Genomic DNA, 12,029 nt, shown 5'->3' with positions numbered 1-12,029 from the left:
GCAGAGGGAGATTGGCCACCTCAAGAAAAAGCTACACCGTGTCAGACAAAGGCCGACTTCACCCCCATCCAGTCCTTCTTCAGGGGAATCCCGAGGAAGCAGTTACAGTTCAAAGTCAGGGACTCCCCTAGTGAAACCTTCTCTTGTGAAGGGGATGACCTACCAGGTCGTAAGCATAGGAAGCTTCCTTCCAAGGCTTAGGGAATGATGCTATGAGCCGAGTGTTACACCAATTTTCCAAATCGCCCTTCTCACGCAGGATTAAGAATGGAAGGCTCCCTAGACGATTCACCCAGCCCACCTTTACCATTTATAATGGCAGGACAGATCTGGTGGAACCTGGGCCATTTTAATCAGAGGATGGCAGTACATTCTCACAATGAAACCTTGATGTGCAAAGTCTTTCTTTCTAGCCTGGGACCTATTGCTATAAGGTGGTTCAATGGACTAAAGTCGGGGTCTGTCGGTTCATTCAGGGAACTTACTAGGGCATTCGCGTCTCGGTTCATTACATGCAGCAGGGTTTCTCAACCGTTGGACTCACTATTATCTATGGCCATGAGGGAAGGTGAGACATTGAAAGCATCCTCCGACAGGTATTGGGAGATGTTCAACGAGATAGATGGAGATTTTAACGAGGTGGCAATTAATACTTTTAAGGTGGGCCTTCCCACTGATCATGATTTGAGGAAATCCTTGACCAAAAAGCCTGTACGGAGTGTACATCGCCTCATGGGCCGTATTGACGAGTACAAAAGGGTTGAGGAAGATCAACAGCAGGGTAAGGGTAAGGTGAAGGTTATCCCGCAGGAGAGAAGGGATTTCAGGTCGGACAGGTACCATAACAATAAGCCGAGGAGAGATTATACTGGGCTGTCTGGCTCAGCCATTCCTCAAGCAGTTAATACTGTATTCCGAGAACTAGTGCACCAACTAATGGAGAAAGTCCATAAGGAACCCTACTTCAAATGGCCCAGTAAGATGGCGGGAGACTCTACGAAATGGAATCAGAATCTTTTTTGCCAGTACCATCAGGATGTGGGTCATACTACCGAGAATTGTCGGACCCTCTGGAACCATCTGGAACAGCTTGTTAGCGAGGGGAAATTGAAGCAACACCTGTACTAACCTAACGGGCAAGGTAGTCAGTCAGGTTCAAATAATTAGAAGAACAACTCATCTCGGCCGCCTTTGGGAACGATTAGTGTCATCTTCGCTGCACCTGGCAGGACCGTTTCCTGTCCTACTAGGGTGATGGTGGTATCACACTCCCAAGCCGAGGAGTCGGGCTCGAAGCCAAAGAGAATTAGAGGGAATGTGACTATCTTAGGATTCTCGGAGGAGGATAAGATTGGGACCATTTAACCCCATGATGACGCCCTGGTGGTCACTTTGAGGATAGGAAATTATGACGTCAAAAGGGTGATGATCGATCAAGGCAGCGGCGCGGATATTATGTATCCTAACTTATTCAAGGGGCTAAGGTTAAAACTAGAGGATCTCACTCCTTATGACTCGCCACTGATAAGCTTTGAAGGGAAGTGTCATACCAAAGGGACAGATTCGATTGCCTGTATAGTCTGACTCGTGCAATTGTGCCACTTTTTATGGCCCTTAAAATAACCCTTATATATGTTTAGGGTTGTGAGAAAAAAAAAAAAAAAACCCAAACATCTATTAACGGATTTGATGAAAATCAAAACTGAAAATCAGTTTTTCATAAATCTCGATAGATAGCTTATCTCTCGAGAAGCTATCGAATTTCAGGTTGAAACAGCTTTTTAAATCTCGATAGATACTAGCGGTCGAGTTTTAAAATCCAACACTTCTTCACTTGTTTCTTGAACAGATTTGCATGACTTTAACACTTGATCTTGAAATTTTATTCCTTGAAGTATTAAATACATCCTAAATTTACCAAATTACAAGTAAAGTGCGTTTTGTTAAATGATTAGCCAATTTTAAATTAACATATGTTCCTAACATGAATCACAAATGTCCTAACAAGGTGGTGCAGCAGTGATGGGGTGGTAGGTTTGGGTGGTGGTTGTGTTGTTGATGATGGTGGCAGGTGGTTGTGAGAGAGAGAGAGAGAGAGAGGGAGAGACAGAGAGAAATTAGGGAGAGGAGAGAGATGATTTTGGGTTATATATTTTATTGGGTAAATATATTATTTTAATGTATTGTATAGGAAAATAAAAATTGGGATGTTGGATGTGTTATAAAATGATATGGTATAATTGATAAAGTAGCTTTTGAGATAGTAAAATAGAATAGTTTGAAGATAACGGATGTGAATGCTCTTATGTAATATATTAGGTCGTCGCCTCTAAAAAAAGCATTTTCATCTTCCAACGGTTGTCATTCAAAATCAATTTAGATGAGAATGTCTTCAAGGGTTTGATCAAGTTAAAAAATGACATTAATTAATTAACCATTTCTGCTGTTCTTTAAGATTTTGTCATAGGGACTTCCTTCTTTATCTTATTTCTATAATTTAAGAAAGTAAAATGCCATAAAAAGCGAACCTATTATTAAAAATTTATCGTAGGTTAAGTCATTTATACTTTAAAGCCAAAACTTAAATCAATAACAAAACTTAGGCTTAATGGTATTATATAGTTTCTTTATTATAACAAATGCCAGGTAACAATATATTTCGTGAAAGAATTTTTACTCATATGACAAGAAGTTTGAAATTAAAATAGAACAACTTAAGAACATTAGATTGTATTTTATTTGGTGAAATTTTTTTTTATTTGCTCATAAGAAAGATTTGGATGTATCACAAACATTCATGAATAATTATCAAATAGTGTTAAGTTCTTAAAATTGTGTACACTAGTCTAGGATTTGATTAAAATCTTTTGGTTTGGATGATGGATTTAATTGAAAAGATATTTACAATTGCTTTTTTGTTTCAATTTTTAAAAGAATTTGGTTAGTATCTTTTCTATAAAGAATTTGATGTGTACTATTCGATGCTTTTGCATTTTTTTCTCCATTCCAAGTCAAATATTAAATTTTTTTTGCTATATTTGTTTTAGTTGTAATGAATAATAGAGCTATAAAAGGCTTTTTTATTATTTAAAACAAAAAATTTGTTAATAATATATACCCGCAATGCATGAACTATGCCTAATTTTATATATTTTATTGCCAAGTAGAACTACCGGTTTCTCTCATGGGAGAACCCGAATTAAAATTCCTCTATCCTATCTCTTTGAAAAAGAAGAAAAAGAAAAAGAAAAAGAAAATGATGTTTAATAGGAGAATTTGCAAGATTTTAAAGTCATTCATTTCATATTTTGTTCATGCTCACGAACTATTTCTCTATTTGAAGTATCTAATTAAATAATTAAATTTACTATATTTTAATAATTTAAAATTTTGAAAAAATTGGTAATTTAACACTTTTTTTAATCCTTATCTCCTATTTTGCCATTTTTTTATTATAAATTTTTATTTTAAGGGCAGCTATTAGATCCATAATTAAGCACCAAATTAGTAACAGACTACAGTGATTACAACCGCAAAGAACGATGTCAAAGGATGAATGAGATAAAAAGATATAAGAAGGTTACCTCAATCGCCGTACTCTTTAGGATATCAAATCAGAGCCACAGGTTGTTTTAGACTCGGACAGTCACTGTGCTGAGTATCAGAAAATGGGAAACAGTAGATGACATCTTCTTCTTTCCTTCCTTTCTTCCTTCTTTCGCTCTTTCCTAATTTCCTTTCCTTCTTCGTTTTCCTTCCTTGCCTGTCTTGACAAATGATAAGTAGAACAAACTGAAATGAAAATTAAAAAAGAAAAAGTAAATCAGTGTAACAAACTGCAACAAAAATCAAATTGAGGAACTAAAAGGAAGTACCTCTCTTATTTTAGCAGTTCAAGGATAGTGGCTATAGTAAATGAGAGCAGCGGTGACGATTAAGCTATAGCTGGACTTTTCTTCTTCTTTTTTTTTTTTTTTTTCTTCTTCTTCTTCTTTTGAGAAGTGAAGCAAAGTAAAATTGAAACGATGGGATGAGGATGATAACACAAAAAACTGCTACGAAGATTAAGGTAAAAAGTCGGAAAAATCTCACTCTTTACTATAATATTTTTTTTTTTTTTAAAATTTTAAGAACTAGAGCAAAGCAAAACCAAACTAAGAGGATGACTGAAACGAAAATTAATGGCGTAGAGTAGAAAGTATCAAACTCTTCTTCTTCTTTTTTGAAAAGTTGAGCAAAATAAAACCCAAAGTGAGAGGGTAAAGATTGACGAAACAAAAGATGCTGCGAAAATGATTTCACAGGACAATAGAAATGAAGGAAAGTAGAATAGGAAAAGTCTTTTAACGGACCTCAACAGAAGAGAGTTTCTTTTCTTGCTCATTGACTATGAAGTCCGAATTTCCCTTGTTTCCCTTCTCACACGTGACGTGCATGGAACGAAAAAGAAATTGTTCTAGTAATTCCAAATTCCAGGCTGTACGCATCAGTACTACTTTCCAAGCATTGATTGAAGAAATTACTGTGACAATTTCATACAATCAAGTCACTCTCCATAGGTCTATATATATAATGACCTCACCTAAAAAGACTTGCAGAACCACACAAGCACCTCCCTCTTTAATTTCGTATCTGACTATTTTGATGTCTTCAAATACAAGACTGAATCCAACGTATATTATATATAGCAATCTCCTACACCATTCCTCAACATCATTTGCCTGCAAATTAAGTTGCAAATAATTCTTTCATCTTTTCCTTCTATAATTTGCCGAATAACGTTTCATTCTTGACACTAGGTAGAGACTTGATAAATATCTATGACTATGCCTTTGATCCATAACTGTATAGAGCCATCATCGAGCAGCTCCTCTTGCCTGATGAGTTTATGGTATGAACTACTTTAGTTGATGTAGCTCCTGTAAAGAGTGACTCTCACTCACAGACCTCTATTGTTAGTGTTTGGCTTTTTTTTTTTTTTTTTTTTTTTCCTGCCGGCAAACTGTGGAGGTGGAGCAATGGTGGAGGAGAGAGAGAGAGAAAAAGAGAGAGAGAGAGTCAGACGCCAAACGTTTTTGGGTTTAGAGATAAGTTTATAATGTAATAAATGAGGATAATTAATGAGATTCTAATCAATAAAAATATTTGTAATAATGAAGGTTTTTTTTTTTAAAAAAATCTACTTGAATCTAACGGTTAAAAAAATGTGTAACTCTTAAGAGTTACACTAAGTGTAACTTTAAAGAATTACACTAGGTATAACTTAAACCCATCTCTTTATGATAATTATTCTTTATCGTCATCTTAAAACACTAATTGAATTTTTTATTTAGATAAATCTGAATACCAAATTTTTTATTTGAAATTAAGATATTTTACCAATTGTGATAATTAGAACTCATTAACTCAAAAACTTTAGATCTTAAGCATCCTTTACATTGTTAGATATAAAAAATAAATTCTAAAAAAAAAAAAAAAAACTCTCCATTTCACTTAATCTAAATCACATAATCCTATTGTTGGTCAGTTTTCTCCTGTCATCACCCACCGAACCTAATAAATGTATGGTTTAGGATTTTGAATTTGACAATTCAATCCTTTTCTGAGTTATCTTCCATAAAGAGAATGCTTCATGGACAAACATTTTATGTAAAAATATTGAAAAACGCGATACAAGTAAGCTGGATCAAGTCTATTCTCTTATGAGCATATATGCATAAAATCTCTTGAATCTACAATCCTATTTAAATGTCATTTATTTGAGCCAATATTAATTCACTATATACAAAGAGTATTGTTGGTGTTCACATCATTCCCACCATAATTTAAAAAACATAAGCACTAAATAGTGTTTAAAAACGTTGTAAAATTTACAAATAAGTGTTGCTAGATTGATATTATTGATGTCATCGGCATTGAGCATCTCCAAGGTTATTTTCACCTAATACAATATTTGACAAATTAATACATTAAAGTTAAATTCTACATGTATATCTTGCCAAAAAGTATGTATGGGGGTGCTTAGTCGCATATAACTTAAAAAGATTAAGTATACAGCTGTGTGTGTGTGTGTGTGAGTGAGATTTAACTATACTTCCAATTTAAGCTGGAAAATCTTAAGGGATTGGCACAGTAATTTTCCAAACCGCTTGTGATTCATGAAGTTCTAAATTTAAATATTTTAAGCAATTATTAGAGACACTCATAAGGAATTCATCCTTAATTGTAATTATCTAATGTATATTAGAAAGAAGATAAAATGCATATGGAAGAGATTAGTTAACTGTTCAAAAAGTTATAAACATTTACATGTAACAAAATAATAATAATAATAATAATAATAATAATAATAATAATAATAATAATAATAATAAGCATGGAAGTCTTTGTCGTTACCTTATCTATTCATAATATGGGTGACCAATCAACTCTTTACAATTATTATTGTTTTTTTGAAAATTCTAGATCCACAACTTGAAACGAATCCTTTGAATTATTAAAGATAAGGAAGTAGGGAGTGGGACAACAATACAACTATCAAAGATAAGGAAGTAGAATTATTGAGTTGATTTTTCCTCTTCTTTAATTTCTTGTTTTTTTTTTGACCATATTTTTATTGGATAGTGCCATAGAGGGAGGCTCAAACTGAATTATCGAGTTGATTAAAGTACTCTGTTTTTCTTTTTTTTGGAACATCTAGGAGTTTATCAAAGCTTGTGTATGCAGTTGACAAGATTACTGTAAATTGATTTTTAAATTATGATATAATATATTAAAATACTATTTTTATCCTTAAAATTTTAGGTTATTTTTATTTTGGGTCGGGTTAAGCATACATTAATCATTCATTTTAGGAAAAATTTTATGAGAAATTGAAAAAACTGTCAAAACAGTTAATTACTTTTTTAATTTCCCATAAAATGTTTCCTGAAATGGTTTATTAATGTTTGCCCTTATGTGACGTTTAGTACGAGGGAATTCACATTACTCCTAGCATCCAGATTTCTAAAAATGTAATTCCTTGCAATCTAGATACCTAGGAATGTAGTTATTAGTATGTTTGGTTTCATTGGGAATATCTTAAGATTCCTAGGAATGTGAGATGATAATGTTTAGTTTATTCCTAGGAATTTTAAATGAATTATTTATTTTTTCCATTCTATCTTTGAATTTGAATGTGAACTATCAAGTCCTTTTAAAAAAAATCATCATCTAAATAAATAATGAAAAACAAAATATAAACTATTAATAATTTGTTGAGCAACACACAATAGCAAAAGTGAATACCTGACAATAATGGAGGATCCCCTTCAAACTTTTTTTTTTCCACACGTGAAACCTAAATAGAATTTTGTTAAAGAATATATCAACAAAGTTGTCTATCCTTTTAATATTATTTTGGCAAAAAAAGATAAAGACAATGGAAAAGATATTGATGATTTGTTTTATATTTTATCTTAATTGCTTAAATGATAAGGTAAAAGAGTTAAAATTGTCAATTTATGAAAAATAAAATTTCCTTTAAGCTTGGGAATCTAAATACTCACACGTTTTAAAGAGAATCCACATTCCTACTAAGAGGGGTTTAAAAAGGGAATCAAAATTCCCTTGGCATTTGACTCCCAGATGTGATTTGCAATCAAATATGAGAATTTTTAAACATTCTTGGAAATCTTAAAACATTATCCTGTACCAAATGCCACATTAGGGTATATACATTAGTAAAACCCTTTTATTTGTATCATTTATGTTTTAAATTTTTTATTTTGACCATACATATTTGATTCCATTTCATTTTACTCATATCGTCTAATTTCCTTAATAATCTTGTGATACCTAGTATTGTATGGGTGAGTTGTACCTCTTAATGAACAATACTTATTTGATACTTAGGGTGCATTTGGCACAAAATAAAAAACCAAATTATTTTACTATTCAGTTTATTTTGCTATTATTTATGAGTTTCACTGCACTTTTTGGTACTATTCATGGGTCTCACTATATTATTTTAGCTAGCTTTTATCTTTATTTACAATACTTTCAGTAAAAAAATTTCAATTTCAACAAAATAAGCAAATCTTAAACAAACCCTTAACAGTCATATTATCATAATCCGTTAGCATTTCCCTATTAACAAAAATGGACTTATATGGATAACATGCCTTAATGGACAACATTTATTCAACACTTAACAATCAAATTACTAACATAAATTGACTTATATGAGTGGCATGTCTTAATAGACAATATTTATTTGGCACTTAAAGGTCAAATTACTAACAAATATAATTGTGCGTACCCAGAAGGAGCTCTTGGGCCCAACTTCTATTTGGGCTCACAATCTATTTATTTTATGGGCTTTTGGATTTCCTACAATGAGTGGTCCTATGCTCGGCAGCTCAAAGCGCTTGCTTTCTATACCCTCGAAATTGTTCTTCCTTTCTTTCCCAAAATGATCACTCTCCTTTTTCACCCTTTTCCCCCCAAATTGCTAACCCCTTTCTCCAATTCCCATCTCTTATTTATAGCCTAAGGTTAATGGAAGGATTATGATTGTTTTCATGGTGAGTGGGAGGAGAGGCCCAATGCTATTACCCTTAAGTGGGTGTTTAGTTGGAAGTGAGAGGAGATGAGAGTGGCATTGGAACTGGTCCCACCGCTGAATGGACTGCCCGGTAGCGATACTCCCTAGGCTTCACTGTGCTTACGGGGGACTCATCTTTTCAAGAAATTGCATTTCCCGAGCAAGCAAGATCTCACCTTTACGGTCTATATCATAACTAGCCTCACGGCGTTTTTCGGATTTGAGTTGGGTGCCGAGGACCATCCAAACCATGTTTGTGGACCTAATAGAGTATGTGATTTTGTACGTGATATTTTAGAACTCAAGGCCCAACGAGTTTTAGGCTTTGTATACGTGGCATTACTATGATGGGTTTTGTGAGTATTAGGCCTACAAAAGAATAGAGTTCCATACAATAACCCCCCCTTGATTCGTGCCCGGCTCCCAGGCACGAGTCAAGGGTGAGAGACATATGCTATTCGAGACACTGAACAAACAGAGGTAGGGTGGTTGAGGAGATTCAATAGCCCCCCCTTTGATTTGTGCCCAGCTCCCAGGCACGAGTCAAGGGTGAGAGACATATGCTATCCGAGACACTGAACAAACAGAGGCAGGGTGGTTGAGGAGATTCATTAAGGTGTAACAAAAAGTCGTGCGGCATGTGACCACTGGCTCAGCTATCATCATTGCCTGACGGTTTATGAACCGAGGCTGCATGCGCGTGACAGTTGGTGTGGGGATTTGCAGGATTTCCCACTTCCCATTTATTAATCAGCATTAATACTCTCCTTCGTGGTTCCTATAAATAAGTCATTTCGAATCCTTTATTCATTTTTACAATCTCCATTCTCTGAGTTTCCTTTCTACTGAGCATTCATCTGCGTGTTAATCCCTCAACCCAGAATATCCCTTTCTTTTAGAGCATAAAGTAAGTCTTCTACCTCTCTCTTTTACTTTAGTTTCTTTCTTCAATTTTAGAGTCTAGGATGGGCTACGCTCACCTTATGAACACGGAAGTGTCCTTAGCCACCTTTAGGCAAACGTTCAACATCCCTGAGGATGTAGATGTGGCGTATTGCCATGAGAGCGAATTTTCTCTCTATAAAGGTTCTAACACCGCTTTTTTCCCTTTGATGTCAATATTGGAGGGTGGGGTTAGGTTCCCATGGATGCATTCTTGCTCGATACCCTTAGGTTTTATGGTTTGTGCCCGGACCAACTCCCTCCTAATTTTTACCGAGTAGTTAATTGTGTTAGTAGGTTGAATCAAATATACAATCTGAGATTGACCCATCACGATATAAACTATATGAATAGTCTGTGTGGAAATAAGGACACCAACTATTATTTGAAGGTCAGAGATACACGGGTACTACTAATTTCATGCCTGCCTGATTCTAACAAGAATTCCGCCTGAAAGTTCTTCCGGGTGCGCGACAACTGGTTTGCCGGTGACATCCCTTGCCCCCTCTCACGGCGCGAAGTTGGTTCGTATCGATCACTAATTCGTCTTTCCCTTGTCTCCATTTTTTATCTGGATATTGACCCATTGTATTTCTTTGTTGCAGATGGTAAAGCATTTACTCAGGATCTTAGAGTGGTGAATATAAGGGACCTAAATTTCGTGCTTAGGTCCGAGATATTTGTCCACAGCTCCAGGCAGCTTCGAGCATTGCACCTCATACTTGGCTGCACCCTCGTGTACAAGACCTGGCAATCCTTCAGCCAAGCCCTTTTGGTTGATAGCCTGTTGCTATCTTATATTGATGTCCGACACGCCAACTTCCTCCCCCCCTCGTTGACTACTGGCGAAGCCCGAGACCTTGGTCCCCGCTACACAACTGCTAAAGACCTTGCCCCCATTAGGGACGAGTCAGCCGAACGAGTTTCTTGGGCTCTCAGAAAGTAGGGACACATTCCCGTTGAGGGGAACGTAGCCCAAGTCCAAACAGCCGAAGGAGAAGCTACTGAGCAGATCGGCATTTCGGGCGCCAAATTCGATCCAGTAGAGAAAATGGTGAGCAAGAGAACAATGACCCTTGCTCAGTTTTTGCCTGAGGCCAACCCCATGGCTCAACCTCAATCCGCCCAAGGAAAGGGGCAAACTCTTCTCGTTGGTAAAACCAAAAAGAGGAAGCGAGCTGTCGAGAAAAATACCCCCGTCCCGAGTGATGCCCTGCTGAAGACCTCGTCCCGCGCAAAAGGTGGGCCTAGGATTTAGGAGACGCTGGGTGTTACTCAACTGGTGGCCCAAGTTGGAACCAATGTGGCCTCTTCTTCCCAGTCCGAGTTTGGTTGGCAGCACGCTTTTCGGTTGGGCGATAAGCCTTTACCGGCAATCGCCAACGTTCGGCTATGGGACAAGGGCGAAGGGGGGCGGGTAGCTTAAAGTCTGGCACAAGGCCTCTTACTGCCCAAGGATGTTCACTTTTTCTCGGACGATGATGACGAGTAACTTGCTAGATGGCTGCAATGGCACACCATCATTGTAATTTCTTATTTCCTCTATTTCATGCGTTGCAACATGTAGGTATCTTCCCAGTTTCATCATTTTATTACTGTTATGTTCTCAGGCCGTGCAATTGACTAGCGTTATTAATGGGAGGCTGAAGGAGGCAGCCAAGGTTATTGATCGGGTGAATGAGCAGAAGGCCGCTGCCGAGACCATGGCCAAGGAGAAAGAGGAAGTAGCTAATGCTTTTGAAAGAAAGGCAATAGATGCTGAGAGAGCTCAATTAGCGGCAGAGAAAAAACTGACTGATATGACGACCAAATTGGGCTAGACCGAGTTGAAGTTAGCCACGGTAGATAGCTTAAATTTGACCCAAGCCGACCAGATTGCTTGCTTGAAAGATGCTCTTGAGGCCAGAGAGGATAAATGGTACAACGCAGGTTTCTTAGAGGCGGAGAATGCTGTGGAGCCTATTATTCACCAAGCCCGGAATCATGGGTTCGGGGAAGGCCGAGGATTCTCCCCTGTGGAATCCCAAGCAAATCCCGTACCCGGCCCCTCCTCCCCCCGTTCAAAGTCGAGCCGACACCACGGACGAGGAAGATACTCCAAGTATGAGGGATCTAGTACAGGAGATTGATGCTTACGTAGAAACGGTTGATCCAAAGGTTACGAGCCGTGTTCGCAATGGAGTTAGAAATGCTCAAAATCAGGCCCCCACTACGAGTTAGATAGCCAAGGATAGGACTGGACAACCTGTTGCTCCACTTCAACCTACCGATCCTACCGCATGATAATTTAGTTTTTATTAAGTTATTTTGTTATATACTCGGTTAAGCTTAGGTCGCCGGGCTGTGGCAACGAAACAATTTATTTAATGTTTGCCTTGACTGATTTTGTTTAAATGGAAGTTGTGTGCTTTCCCTTTCATCCTCACCCCTTACTTTTAATTATACAAAGGCTTGATGTTTGCCACTGAGTTTGCACATAATTATGGTTAATTTGCTCATCATA

The 12,029-nt window shown here is 36.8% G+C and overlaps 1 protein-coding gene across 1 annotated transcript in view; it reads right to left on the bottom strand.

The window, feature by feature from the left end:
* LOC142620042 (disease resistance protein At4g27190-like) overlaps positions 1 to 4,775 on the bottom strand; it is a 30,625-nt gene extending 25,850 nt beyond the window's left edge. Inside the window, exons 1-2 of the mRNA XM_075793481.1 lie at positions 3,876 to 4,775; positions 3,585 to 3,792 (exon numbers count right to left, since the gene is read on the bottom strand). The gene's annotated coding sequence lies outside the window, so the exon portion shown is untranslated. The remainder of the gene's footprint in view (positions 1 to 3,584; positions 3,793 to 3,875) is intronic.
* Between the last annotated feature and the right edge of the window lie 7,254 nt (positions 4,776 to 12,029).

The sequence above is a fragment of the Castanea sativa genome, chromosome 12, assembly GCF_040712315.1.
Source record: "Castanea sativa cultivar Marrone di Chiusa Pesio chromosome 12, ASM4071231v1".
NCBI lineage: Eukaryota > Viridiplantae > Streptophyta > Magnoliopsida > Fagales > Fagaceae > Castanea > Castanea sativa.
Note: the sequence above shows the minus strand (reverse complement) of the source record. Positions and strands in the feature narration are given on the sequence as shown.